Genomic DNA, 15,321 nt, shown 5'->3' with positions numbered 1-15,321 from the left:
ATCGCACCATGTGGGGGTATCGATGCTTATTTCAATGTGAGTTGTGGTGTCCAGGTTCGGGGTCTCATATTGTACGGTTATGTTTGGGGCCAGTGTGGTGTGGGTTACAGGGGCAGTCGATGCGCGCAACTGTAGTGATCCAACGATGATCATGATGGATGTCATCAGTTCTGTCTTCACCTTGTCTTTTGTTCTTTGTATCCTCGTGTATTCCTGAGGGTGCAAGCATAATATCTGTTATTACCATTGTTTAATATCTCGTTTGTCTGTCCGTTTCTCCTTAATGTCAATTTCCCATTAGAATTGGCACCATGTCTGACTCCATTATTATTTTATTAAACCAGCCAATTTGGCAACAAGACATCAGAAAAGAACATTTTGTTGAAGAGCAGCTTGCGGTCGATGCGTTGTGTAATAGCAGCAAATCCTGTTTCAACCAGGTGTGGTTGAAGTGTAGATAGCAGTTGGGGTTAGCGACCGAAGGGTCGCTAGGAACCAAAGTTGAGGCAGAGACTGTGGCCAAGAGCATTCTTCAAACCACACGCAAAAAAATAACAGATCAGGGGAAAAAAAGACCTGCCAGAGACGGTAAAGAGTTTCTAAAAAAACTTTTCCAAATCAGTGATGGGAACGTGGGGTGCGTATGAGCCGCGGCAGGCAAAGAATGGGTGGAATCCCCTGGTAAGGCGGGGATCAGTGCCGTTGCTCCACTACCCGAGCTCGGCTGGCCGAATACATAGGGAGTCCTCAGGCAGGGCGGGGATTAGTGTCGTTACTCCAGCACCTGGGTGACCTTACACGAGCGGAAAGAGTTTGTAACACATGGACTCAGAGAATGTGCAGCCGAGTAATCATGATTGCATCAAGAAATTTAGCGGAAGGGCGACATGAAGTAAAACATCTGTGGCCAAAAGATGAAACTGTATCTGGACATTCAAGAAAATGAAGGCGGGCAGGCTCCATCGGAAAATAGGACACCGTAAATCTCAATCGGTTCCTTTTCCTCATCATCTGGACACCTCAGGGTTCCATTTCAAAATGGGTCGGGAGTCAGACTCTAAGTCATCACCATCTCCCGGTTGCCAAATTCGTGTCTGGCGTTTTCGTGCCGTGGCCGCGTGGGCCGTCGTCGGTTCCAAATCATCATTCCTTGTCAACCGACAAGAGTTATCACGGTGCCATTGTTTCTTGTCCTTGGAGCGGTAGCTGCAAAGGGCACATTTCTATCGCCGGGCGGTGACTCTGGTAGTGGCAATGAAAGGGGGTATGAGGGGCCAAACATATCTTGGTCGCGGTTTCTGGGGCTGGAGCGACTGGGGCCAGGGGGGGTTGTGCCATTGGTCATTAATTTCAAACAGGTCTGGGGCGCTGTCGCTATCGTCCGGATCAAGTGCAAGGTGGAAAGTCGTTCCTGGGGGCAGGGACAAGGCCGGGTCTGTGGACGTGCTGTCCTAGCTGGGTGAGGGTCGGACTAGGTTGTCAGTGGGCGGGGCATAGTCATCTGCTATTGCCAGGGAGACGTGGGGTGAGTGGCTGCACTGGGTTCCATAAACCTTAAGTGGGTTGATATGAAACCATCCTGACTTTCCATTTGGATATGTTATTTAATATACCGAGGGGCTTAGTTTATCTGAAATCTAGTAGGGTCCTGCAAATTTAGGGGAGAGGAATGAACTGGGGTTATATAGGGAAATCATCACCTGCTGACCGACTGTAAACTCTATTGGGTGGACCGTTTTATCAAAGCAGGCCTTACTCTGCTTTTTTCTATCTCCGAATCGGACAGCAGCAGCAAGCTGGGCTGCCTTAACATTTTCCATTACCTGTTGGGCTGCTTTTTCGTGGGTGAGGGCGGTGACTGTGGGGCTGGCCAAATCAAGTCCTAATAAATATTCAGTTCCTTTCATGGGTCGTCCGCTCATAAGTGTGTGTGTGTGTGTGTGTGTGTGTGTGTGTGTGGGGGGGGGGGGGGGGGGGTGAAAGCCATGGAACTTGATACCGTGTTCCTCATAAATATAAGTGCAAATATGAGAAATGTGTCCCATGTAGCGTTGTGCTGTTGCACCAATTTCCTGATAGTCGCTTTCCGGGTTCTGTTCACACGTTCCACAATACCGCTGGATTGTGGGTGATGGGCAAGATGGAATTTTTGTTTTATCCCAGAGACTGTCAAAACGTTCTGCATCACTCTGCCTGTAAAATGCGAACCTTGGTCCGATTCAATGCTGCCGGGCAGTCCCCAGCGTGTAAACATTTGCTGTGTTAAAATCTTGGCTTTGCCTTAGCCGTGTTTGTCCTGGAGGGAAATGTTTCCACCCATTTCGTGAATGTGTCGATCACCACCAACACATATTTAAAACAATTTCTGCAGGGGTGGGGGGGGGGGGGGGGGAAGAGGGGACCAGTATAATCTAGCTGTAAATTAGTCCATGGCCCACTACCAGGGCGGGCGTGTCTTAACTGACCTTTCCTGGTGCATCTGTCTGGGTTGTTCTGAGCATAAAGTAAACAATTATCAATGTAATGGATGACGTCTGCTTTTAAATCGGGCCAGCAGCACAAAGGTCTTAAGTGGGCAATGGTGGTTTCTATCCCCTGATGTCCCTGTCCGTCATGAAATTGACAAATAATCTGCTTCCTATCCCGGGTGGGGACCACATAAATTCCATTCTGTAATACAATTCCATCCTGCACCGTCGGTGTGTCCTTGAATTTGTCGTAGGGGGCTGGGAAGGTATCGTTTACAATTTGTTGAAGAGTGTCGTCTGCCTTTTGGGTCTGTGCTAAATCTTGGATATTCGTCTGTGAGACCTGGACTGCGTGTACTGGGGCACTCTCGGGGGGTTGCCAAAAGTGACCGTGTCGTGATCCTGCTTTTGCGAGGGCGTCTGCTTTTACGTTACCGGGTGGGGAGGAACGATGATGGCTTCTAATCTTTACTATGCCATATTTGCGGTCTTTAGCTGTTTCCAGAATGTGGTTCAGCAATGGCGCTGAGGGTAGTGGTTTACCGTCGGTGGATATGAATCCTCGAGATTCCCACAGGGGCAGGAATTCCTTCAAACTGTTACAGACATATAAACTGTCCGATTATATATCTGCGGGGGTCGGGAAAGAATCTGGATGCTGCACTATGTATGCGATGGCTGCTAACTCTGCTGCCTGTGGTCCTAAATGTCCTGGTTATTTCAGTAATATCTCCTCCAATGCGCGTCCCTGTACGTCTTCCACATATATGCCACATCCTGTAATCCTTTTTTCCATTATCAACAGTGGAGGAGCCATCTACATAAATTTTTAAAGACGTATCTGTGGGCCGTGTTCTCTGCGGTCTGATGCCTGCTTTTGTGGGTAGCGATTTAGGAATAAAGTGTTGTGCCTGGCTGCGATGGTTTCACACTCATGTGGGGTTCCTACATACTGCAAATTACCTGCTACAAATGTGTGTGTCTTTGTCCTTTTTACTGTGATGTCCCTTCCTTGTAAGAGTAGGGGCCAGCGCGCTGCTCCAATCTGGCTAACGGAACCGCCCTTTAACCTACCATCTAACAGTACTTGCGTCGGGGTGTGCTCGGTTTAAATGGTTCCGGGGTTGAGGCCTGTGATGTGTGCGAAGTACTGAACAGCCCAGAAATCTGCGAGCAAGTGCCTTTCGCAGGCTGAAAATCCTTGCTCCACGGGATCCAAAACGCGTGAGGCAGAGGCTACGGGTCCTGAACGATCGTGCCTTTCTTGGAGTAGTACGGCCGATAGAGTTCGGTCGGTGGTCGCATCTTCTATGGCGTATGGGGAGTGGGGGGTCTCGTACCTGCAAGGCGGGGGCTGTACCTAGGGGCATTTTAATGTATCAATGGCATCCGTATGGTGTGGAAGTCATTCTCAAGAGGCGTTCTTTTTTAGGAGCTCGGAAAGTGGGGCTGCCTTGGTGGCGAAACCGTCTATATGGTTCCTGCGATAACCAACCAGTCCTAAAAATGACCGGAGTGCAGTGACATTATGGGGCAAGAGCAATTTAACAATCGAATCAATTCGTTTTTGCTCTATCTCTCTTTTTCCGTGCGTGATGACTGTGCCTAAATAAAAGACATTCTCTTTTAAGATTTGGGCCTTTTTCAGGTTGACTTTACATTCAATTGAGTGTAGGAGACCGACTAGTTCGGAAAGAAGCGAAATGTGCTCTTCCTTGGTATCAGTTTGTAGGAGCAAGTCGTCCACATACTGAATGAAGCATTCGGGTCGGGAAAATTTGGATAATCCATTTGCCAATTGTCGGTGGAAAATCGAGGGGGAGTTGTGGAAACCTTGCGGAAGGCATGTCCACGTATGTTGCTGTCCTTGGAACGTGAAGACGAGTTTATATCGGCAATCATTTTCCAATGGAATGGACCAGAAGCCATTGCTAATGTCCAGTCACGTAAAATACCTTGACTGTGGTCACTGCTTCAGCATTGTCTCGGGACTCGTGGCAACGGTAGGGGCTGCTAATGGAGTCACTTTATTGAGTTCTCTGGAATCGATGGCCAGTCTCCATGAAACGTGCGGTTTTCTTAGGGGCCACATTGGGGCATTGTTTGTTGAGGCTACGGGTCGAATTACACCTTGGTCTAGCAAACCTTGAATTATCTTTGCAATTTCTCCCTCGGCTTGCTGTGGGAAGTCGTATTGTTTCTGGGGCTTGGGATCGGGACCTGTAATGGCGACTGTTCCCGGAGGTTTTCCACAGTCGTGCTTGTGCCGGGAGAAGGATGCTTTGTGTTTCCTTAGGACCTCTCTAATTGTCCTATCTGTACTAATGGCTTGCGGATCAAACCAATAGTCGCCTACTGAGCAGATTCTGCGTTCGTAGTCTCCTACCGTAAGCGTGGCGGGGGCTCTCGCTGTTCTAGCCATTTTCCACACACACTTATTCACGGGGTCGAAGGAAAGGTTGTGTGAACTCATGAAGTCGATCCTTAAACTGTGTTGTGCTGTTCGGGGGAATCTACTAAAACAAAGGGGTGCTTGGCATTAACATTTCCAATTTGGATATCTTTGGGGACGTAATATATCCCTGCTGGATAGGTCCTGCATATCTGCTAAGAGTAATAGTGTCTGTAGTGGGCCATTAATCTGGGTGAAACATTGCAGAGGAGTTTAAAGTGGTGCGGGGCCCTCCTGTGTCCCAAAGTAACTCTACGGGGTGTCCCCGGACTGAGCCTGTGACTACTGGTCTACCTGACTCGTCCCAGCTGTGTCGCAGTTCCAAGTTGGGGAGTCCAAACACTGTCAATCTCTACTATTTGTGGCAGAATTGTCTGGACGGCGGCTAATACTGTGTGTAGGCCTGGCACTGTTCCTATGTGGGGCGTTGGCTTGCTGATTCCGTTGCTGATTCGGGGCGGGGGGGGGGGGGGGACATTGCATTCACGAGCGTAATGTCCCTTTTGTCAGCAATTGTAGCTTCCCTGTGCTCTCTGGTGCTGTCCGTCATGTCTACCCTCGTTTACCCGTGCGGGGTCCTGATGAGTCCTTAATGGATTCATGTTTGCTTCTACTTTCTCCTGCTCTGCCTTTTTATGTCGGGAATGTTCCCAAACTCTAGAAAGCCCCTTCAGAACCCACACTTCATTGTGTGTGGAGTCTGAGCGATCATAATTCGCACAGGCTTTTTGACCTGCTTCTGTGGCGTGGGAGACTAAAATACTAGTTGCGTTTTTGACACTGAAGTGTGCGCGGACTAAATCTCCAAATACCGCTTTAAAATGGATCCAATGGCGACATGCATATGCAGTCGGACACTCTCCTTTCTTTTGTCTGCAGTGATTTAGACCTTCTCCGGGGTCTCCTCTATTATACCCAATTGCATCTAAAATAGCTGCCTTCACCTCCTGGAGGCTTCCTCCTCCTACGTCCTGTAGATCGGGTAGTGCGGAACTAATGGATGGTCAAGGCTCATCACTATAAGTTTCACTCCTCCGGTTCGTCCAGACCGTACGTGACTGTCTGTTGTCTTCCTCGCTCAAAGAAATGGTGTGGGTCTGCTGTGGGCTGGAATGGTTCAATTTTGGCGCAGGCATCTCTCAATTGTGTGATGGATAATGGGGTGGTGTACACAAAATCGGGTTCGTCCTCAATCGGTGACTTGCGCTGCTTGGTGACTGGATTCATGGGGTTGTGTGCTGCCCGTGCAGTCGGTGCTGCCCGTGCAGTCGGGGGTGCGGGTGCAGTCGGTGGTGCGGGTGCAGACGGTGGTGCGGGTGCAGTCGGTGCTGCCTGTGCAGTCGGTGGTGCGGGTGCAGTCGGTGGTGCGGGTGCAGTCGGTGCTGCCCGTGCAGTCGGTGGTGCGGGTGCAGTCGGTGGTGCGGGTGCAGTCGGTGGTGCGGGTGCTTTCCTTTTTGGGGCCTGCGGGGCTCCATTCTGACTCTCAGTGTCTTCTACGTACCTATAGGCAGTTTCATTGAGTTACTAACAATCGGGGCCATCTTCCTGGCCTAAATTTGGTCCAAAGGTGCCTCTGAAACCATTTTGCACTGAGAGCAGTGACTGTAACCATGGAATTTGCTGCCTGCATTTGGCGTGGTCTACTGAACTCTGCCTTTGTTCCGTTGTGGAACTGTGGAGTAATCGTAAAGCTGCCATTTGGCTGCGCATTGCTTTTTTAACTGTTCTACCTGTTGTTCCATCTGTTCTCTTACCAAGACTGGGCGTTGTGTATCTTGGTAGGCCTCATCATACTGTGTCTGAAAGCTGCTTCGGTGAACTAGACAAGATTGCTGTGCCCGTTTGACATCAGCCATCTCCTTGTCTTTTGCTGCTGGCTGCTCTCAGAGTTGCTCATTAACTTTTTCACATTTGCTAACGCATCCCTCACTCTCCTCCTCTTTCTCTACAAGCTGTCTGCGGAGCGTCCTCACAACCTCCTCTGTGCCTCGCAATTGTGCCAGACAGGACACGATTGCCATCGGCTTATGAACTTTCCCGAAATGCTTCTTATCTATCTCGGTTAGGTTGTCCCACCAAGTTTGTCCGATACTACCAGGACCTGACTCTTCATTCGCAGAAAACTCAGACCAAAGGGGCCTTTCCCCTTTAAGTATTTCCTCAGTTTCTCTTCCCAAATGGGACACTGGTCTGCTCTATTGGTCGCTGCAACCTCGTGTTCCTGTGGGTTCATAAGGCGTTCCATTGCCTTTGCTGCATTTCGAAAATTATCTCTTTTCTGTATCCTAAATTTGGGACAGGGTGGTACAGGGCGGAGATGCAAACAGCGGGTACGCAAACAGCAGCTATGGCCTAAGCTATTTTACAGTTAACAAATCTCCCGATAGTTCTACGCAACAAAATTTAACGAGTTTACCTTATATCCGATGCATGCAAATTACTACACACTTCCGAACCTTGGAGGTTTGATCAATACGGGTCTTACACTTGTGGTTTCTTTCACTTTTCCAATTGGGTTTCTAATTCAACGTTTTATGGGTTCTCACGGAGTGACAAATCACTTCTCGGTCGAGTCCCATCAGAGTCGCCAATTACTGTTGCCGATTTTGATACGTGGAATACTATCCCACTAGCGTCACTAATAACTGTTGCCAATTCTGCACCGGAGACGCCAATAATGTTGCCTTTCTTAATATCGAGTAATATTGCTTTCCAGAGTCGCCAGGTATCAGATGGTACCACCACAAGGTTCAACCGGATACTGATCAAACACCCAACCAGCAATCAGTTATTTCAAGTTCAATAATGGTTCAATTATACACAAGATGCATCCCAGAGTGCTAAAAGAGATGGCTAGGGAAATTGCAAATGCACTCGTGATAATTTACCAAAATTCACTAGACTCTGGGGTGGTGCCGGCGGATTGGAAATTAGCAAACGTGACACCACTGTTTAAAAAAGGAGGTAGGCAGAAAGCGGGTAATTATAGGCCAGTGAGCTTAACTTCGGTAGTAGGGAAGATGCTGAAATCTATCATCAAGGAAGAAATAGCGAGGCATCTGGATGGAGATTATCCCATTCGGCAGACACAGCATGGGTTCATAAAGGGCAGGTCGTGCCTAACTAATTTAGTGGAATTTTTTGAGGACATTAACAGTGAGGTAGATAACGGGGAGCCAATGGATGTGGTATATCTGGATTTCCAGAAAGCCTTTGACAAGGTGCCACACAAAAGGTTGTTGCATAAGATAAAGATTATTATAGATTATCATAGAAATTACAGTTAAGGGGAAAGTAATAGCATGGATAGAGGATTGGTTAATTAATAGAAAGCAAAGAGTGGGGATTAATGGGTGTTTCTCTGGTTGGCAATCAGTAGCTAGTGGTGTCCCTCAGGGATCAGTGTTGGGCCCACAACTGTTTACAATTTACATAGATGATTTGGAGTTGGGGGACCAAGGGCAATGTGTCCAAGTTTGCAGACGACACTAAGATAAGTGGTAAAGCAAAAAGTGCAGAGGATACTGGAAGTGTGCAGAGGGATTTGGATAGGCTAAGTGAATGGGCTAGGGTCTGGCAGATGGAATACAATATTGACAAATTTGAGGTTATCCATTTTGGTAGGAATAACAGCAAAAGTGATTATTATTTAAATGATAAAATATTAAAACATGCTGCTGTGCAGAGAGACCTGGGTGTGCTAGTGCATGAGTCGCAAAAAGTTGGTTTACAGGTGCAACAGGTGATTAAGAAGGCAAATGGAATTTTGTCCTTCATTGCTAGAGGGATGGAGTTTAAGACTAGAGAGGTTCTGCTGCAATTGTATAAGGTGTTAGTGAGGCCGCACCTGGAGTATTGTGTTCAGTTTTGGTCTCCTTACTTGAGAAAGGACGTACTGGCACTGGAGGGTGTGCAGAGGAGATTCACTCGGTTAAACCCAGAGCTGAAGGGGTTGGATTACGAGGAGAGGTTGAGTAGACTGGGACTGTACTCGTTGGAATTTAGAAGGATGAGGGGGGGACCTTATAGAAACATATAAAATTATGAAGGGAATAGATAGGATAGATGCGGGCTGGTTGTTTCCACTGGCGGGTGAAAGCAGAACTAGGGGGCATAGCCTCAAAATAAGGGGAAGTAGATTTAGGACTGAGTTTAGGAGGAACGTCTTCACCCAATGGGTTGTGAATCTATGGAGCTCCTTGCCCAGTGAAGCAGTAGAGGCTCCTTCATTCAATGTTTTTAAGATAAAGATAGATAGTTTTTTGAAGAATAAAGGGATTAAGGGTTATGGTGTTCGGGCCGGAAAGTGGAGTTGAGTCCACAAAAGATCAGCCATGATCTCATTGAATGGTGGAGCAGGCTCGAGGGGCCAGATGGCCTACTCCTGTTCCTAGTTCTTATGTTCTTATGTTCTAAGATGAACTCACACATGCAACATAAAAACACTAAAAGATAAACTACACCTCACACGACAACAACCTGTACTTAACTTTCAGGCACCCAGATTTGACAGAGGAACAAGGCCTTTGTTCGGATCTTGAAAAGGGCCCAGAGTAGATTCACAAGAATGATCCCTGGAATGAAGAACTTGTCCTATGAGGAACGTTTGAGGATTCCAGGTCTGTACTTGGAGTTTAGAAGGATTAGAAGTGATCTTATTGAAACTTACAAGATACTGCGAGGCCTGAATAGCGTTGGCGTGGATAGGATGTTCCACTGTTTGGAAAAACTAGAACCAGAGGACACCATCTCAGACTTAAGGCACGATCTTTAAAACAGAGATGAGGAGGAATTTCTTCAGCCGGAGTGTGTTGAATCTGTGGAACACTTTGCCGCAGAAGGCTGTGGAGGCCAAATCATTGAGTGTCTTTAAGACAGAGATAGGTAGGTTTTTGATTAATAAGGGGATCAGGGGTTATGGGGAGAAGGCAAGTGAATAGGGATGAGAAAATATCAGCCATGATTGAATGGCGTAGCAGATTCGATGGGCCAAGTTGACAAATATAAATTTCTTTACCCGTCAGTCTGGCCTCAATAAAAGTCGAGATGGATTTGCAGGGACAGCATTAGTTATTTTATTTGACTTGCAAGTCTGTCTCAATTCACAGAGGCACAAAACACATCTTGCTTTGTATACCTCCGGAATCAAGTGAATGTGTAAGACAAAGAAATCCCTACTGATACACACAAATGGCATCAAGTTTCACATACACGATTCCCATAGGTCATCCTATACCCCTCCTGACCTGGCCATATATCCTAATTGGCTCACTTCCAATCCCTTACTCTGGCCCCCTACTACACAGCATCCTTGTCTCCTCCTTTGCTGGACACACCTCCTCCTTGCTTTGCCATGCGGTCTGAAATCCTTTGTCTGTGAACTCACCAGGATGAGACTGGCCTATCTCTACATTACAGTAACTAATATCTCTAAAGTAACTATTTTATATCACATTCGTCATTCCCTCCTTTTATCATTCCATGATAACCGAACTATCCAATCCATAGCTACGGTCCCTCATCTAAAAAGATCTGTCGCTGCATTTCCAATTCCTGGCGTAGCCCCCTTCATCTGCTGCACCCTCATGGATTTTGACAGCCAAGATTTTAGGGGCGTTGATCTGTTCCAGTGCACCCCGTATTCTACCCATCACACATTTAAGGATAGCTGGGCCCACAAAGATGCAGCCAATAGCCACTGCTAATTACATGGCCATATTTATCAACCAGTCCTTCCAACCTCCAAATCCCCAGTTACCCCAAGAGCCAGGATCCTGCATTCCGTCCAGGTGATCCCGTATGCGATCCATAAATTTAGTCATGTTAGCGGTTAAGTCTTGAACTCCCATGATACACTTGCCCTGTACTATGGCGCATGCCCCACCCTCACGGGCCAGAAGATAGACGAGAGCATACAGGTTCCGCATTGCAAACAACCGCAGCTGAGACAATTCCTTGGTTATTGCCCCGAGGGCTCCCAAGGTTTCATTTCCCAAGATGGTAAGGCCACAAATAAAATAATTCCTATTGCTGACAGCCAAGGAACCCCCCCCCACACCTCCCAGTGTCAAGACGCTCAGAATTCCCCACCAGGCTGAGTGGCCCCGGTTGGGTGCGAGAACCTGAGGTTTTTTTCCAGTTCTCGCAGAATTCAGCTGAGACTGCCTGGCGTGCTAACTGATTATGCAGCATCGACGCCGAGGGGCAGGGGACTGTGGTAGGGACGAGAATCCCAATAGCAATTTGGCGGGAAAATGGGGGTGACAAAACATTAGTTGCTGTACCATTTTTAAAAAAGTAGTATCCTTGTTCCGTGTACAGGTGAGCATCTCAATCAGTATATCGGTTGCGTAGGGATCCCCCAGTAGCCCAGTTTATCCAGCTTTGGAACGCCCATTCTGGCCGCCTAGCAATGCGGAAAGCCCTCGTCCCAACAGTGATATGAGAGACATTCGCCCAGCCACAAAGGAGCTGGAGGCCGGCGTTCAATGGAACGCAGGTGGTGTTATAACAAACGCATTGGCCAGACGCCTGGGTGATATGACACCTCCTGTCCGTACAGGTGGGAACAGACATGTTATATTCGTTTCCACCTCTCCCAGCAAACAGCCGTATCCTTCACTTCTGAAACAATTCTCGTACGACCGGTAGTCTCTATTGGGAGTGAAGTGGCTAGGTATGTACGCCCTCCACCGTTGCAATCTATCATACTGTGAGTGGGAATTATTCCGAGGAAGGGGAAGGCAAATAGCCGGTGGTGCTGAACACGGATCGTAAGGAAGAGTGACTTGCTCAGGCGGTGGCTCGGAACGCTGACAATGAACCACCGTTTGGGGAGTGCCCCAAAGCGGTGAAACAGAAAATAACCTAGACACCGCTGCGGGGTTCGGGTAGCAGACAACCCGTCCGTGGCCATACAAGCGGTGGTAAATCTGGTAAAAGAGATTCATACTACCCGGGTTTTCCTCAGTTTGGCCTCTAAATGAATTAAGTGTATCTCCTGATAACCTACGTTCTAGTTGTACTCCCCTTCTCACACCCTCCGCCCTCTCTCTAGTCCCCCTCTCTCTCCCACAACCTCTTCCTACTCTCTCCTGATGGTCTGATTTTACCTTTATCGCACCAATCTTAACACATCCAAAATCAATTTTACATGTCCTCCAAAAACAAGGCAATGTCCATGTAATGTTGCCTTCCCATCGCCGGGACCGGTGCAATTGCTTCACGAGTTCTGCATTGTCCGTGAACTTGATGACCTTCCATGAGTCGATACCATGTCCTCGTATATGGGGGCAGCGAAGAACATCACCTTTGCATAAATGAAATGTCCTTGTAGTTTGGTTGGGGTTACAAATGTAGATAATATGTCCCTTTTCCATGTCCGTCGCCGATGTCACTCCAAGCGAGGTGAGGCCGAAGATCACACAGGCGGTGCGTAGCCACCCCATCATGCTCCACACCTGGAAAATAGCACTGGGGAAGGGAGGCAGGTTAATCTGTCCAAGAAAATGAGGCCCGTTATCAGAACTCAACTGAGCTGGTATACTGTACCGGGGAATGATTTCCCTGTTTCAGAACTTTAACCACAGTAGCAACTTTATTATCGATAGTCGGATACGCCTCAACCCATCTGCTGAACACATCCACAATGACCAAAACATATTTATAACATTGACACCTTTCCAACTCAATGTAATCCATTTGGAGCGTCTCAAAGGGACCACTGGGCAACGGGGTTTGCCCCATGCCACAAGGGATACCTTTGCCGGTGTTATATTGCTGACAAATCAAACACCGAGTGCTGATACTCTGAGCCAACCCCTGCATTTTAGGGTGTCACCAAGTGTCCAGCAACAAATCACTAGTCCCCCGAGCCCCACAATGAGTTGCAAAGTGTACACATTCAGTGACCCATAAAGCCAGTACATCAGACATACAAGTCTGATGTGCTGGCGTGGCCCATAAAGAGGAAACAGAATCATATGTACAACCTAACCGTTTCCACATTTGTTTATCACTCTCAGGAGCGTCCTCCTGTAACCTTATGACGTCTTGGATGGTTGGCATTGGCTTGTCAGAGGCAGACCTATTTATTGCAGAACTTTTAGTCTGACTTAACATTTTAGGCACCATCACTTGCTAAATTTGCGCGGCTGTCTGCGCTGCACAATCTGCTTGTTCATTACCAACGTCGACTGGGGTCTTGCCGTTTGTGTGGGCAGCACATTTAATGACGGAAATCTGCACGGGCATATGGAGGGCCTGTAGTAGGTCATTAACTAAACCCGGTGGGATATTTGACCACACATAATCATGTCAGGTTGTTCTGACGAAATATCACTCAGATCGTCCCTTATTGTGGTAGTTTCCTGAATCAAGGCTAAACAGTCGTGGCCAGGTGCGTCTTCATGGACAGGGGGACCACTAAGAAAACAGGCTGGATTGATAGTGGTACAGTGTTTAAATGTCAGACGTGGATTGTTCAAAAGGTATAATCATACCTATTCTGACGAGCTGCGGTAAGATGCTGAGTCTGCAGTTGCCTCAGTAGTGCGATGACCGAGTGGGAGCTATACACCGTAATATCCTGTTGGAGAGTGAGAGCATGTAACGGCTGTGCGATGGCATTGATTGAACGTAAATCCTGTACTAATCAGTACTGGTCTGGCTTAGCTGGTTTAGGCACAGCAAGTATGGGGGTGTTACATTCTGATTGGCAAGGGACCAAAATACCCTGTTGCAACAGCTCTCGGATTAATTTGTCCATAGACGGGGCTGCAGTCGAGTGTTAATCGTTTCAGGGACCTCAAAATGTTTTATGGCAGTGCCGTCTGGCGTGAATTGAAGTGCGTACTCTGTTGGATCTGAATGATCCACTGCCCTCCTTACCATAGGTCCCAGATCCCTGGCATGGTTCTGGTCGTGGACCTGACGTGCAATATGAGGGCTTACCGAAGCTGACCGTGGCCATAAATCTGGTGGTATTGTAACAAAATCGGCTGTACCTTCTTTTCCCGTGACTGTGGCTGTAACTTTGACTGGCCATTCGGTCCCAATTAATGGCCGGTATTTGTCCTCCAACTCCCTGTTTTGTCCGGTTCTGTCATAGGCCAGGGTAACGTGATGCAGTGAATGTTCAATGTCTAACGTCCACCACTGGGGGGTGATAGAAATATAGCACTGTTGGCTCATCCTCCATGATTGAACCGTTACCCCTTCGTCTCCGCACTCTAGCTGTAGCTGGAAGATACACAGTAAATCACGCGCCAACAAGTTACAGTCCAATCCAGTAGTCACTACAAACTGATGATCTGCAGACTTATTCTCGTAAGTGACTATCACAGGTTCAGAGATAAGATACTCACACAACTGTCCTTGGAACCCAGACAATTGCTGCGTGTGGTCGGATAGTGGTAGTCGAAGTTCTGATTGCACAGAAGACATGGCTGCTCCAGTGTCGATTACAAATGGGTGATGTTGATCTCCTGTCTGCAGAGAGATACTAGGTTCCCTGTCCGATTGGAGAGTCCTTATGACTAAATTAGCTAGTCAATCCTGTGTTGGGAAAGGGTATGCCTGGGAGAAGTCCGTGTATCTCGTCTGTCCTCCCCTTGGTGGGTACCCCCTCCTTTGGGTCGGGTAGTCTCCTTCTGCTGCCTGTCTTTTAAAGGGGCATTCCTGATGCCAGTGATCTGCACGGCCGCAATTAAAACATGCATTGCTCCCTCTATATCTGCCCCGTCCTTTTCTCCCAGTAGACCAATGGCCCCTCAGAGGGGGCGGCGGTTGTAAAACTGTTGGTGCATACGGTGGGCCATAAAAAGGAGCTGAGGGTCCCTTTGGGTGGGTTTGATATCCTCCCCCTCGCTGATCCACCCACCCAAAGTCACAATATTGGGGCTCCAGCTGGTAAGCTACCGTTTCTGCCGCTTGTTGGGGTCTCAGATCATCCTTTTTCATTACATACTCAGTCTTAACCTTTGTAACTGAGCCTCCTTCCTGGCCTACACCCTCCTTCCAATCAAATCTGACTGCCTTTGCCATCTGGGAAGGGTCGTTCTCTGTCCAATTCATGTTATTACATTTCACAGCAGTAGCCACGGAAGGTGGTAGGCAATGCATTAACAGAGCACAATATTGAGGGGAATTCTGACCATTTTAATATGGCAAGTCGCCTGACTGCCCACGGTAGATTTCATTAAAACGTTCCAGAAATTCCTCTGGCTCTTCAATCTTTTTAGGTTTGAAGTCTAAGATAGCAGAAATATTTATGGGCTTTTGAAATGTGCTATTCAACGCATTCAGGATTTGTGTCCGTCTATTGTCGTCCAACGCATGGGCTTGCTGAAGTGCGGCGTGGCTAGCATAATTCAAGTGATTAAGATGATTGCGGTACTCTGC

This window comes from Scyliorhinus torazame, chromosome 22 (genome assembly GCF_047496885.1).
Source record: "Scyliorhinus torazame isolate Kashiwa2021f chromosome 22, sScyTor2.1, whole genome shotgun sequence".
Classification (NCBI taxonomy): Eukaryota; Metazoa; Chordata; class Chondrichthyes; order Carcharhiniformes; family Scyliorhinidae; genus Scyliorhinus; species Scyliorhinus torazame.
Note: the sequence above shows the minus strand (reverse complement) of the source record.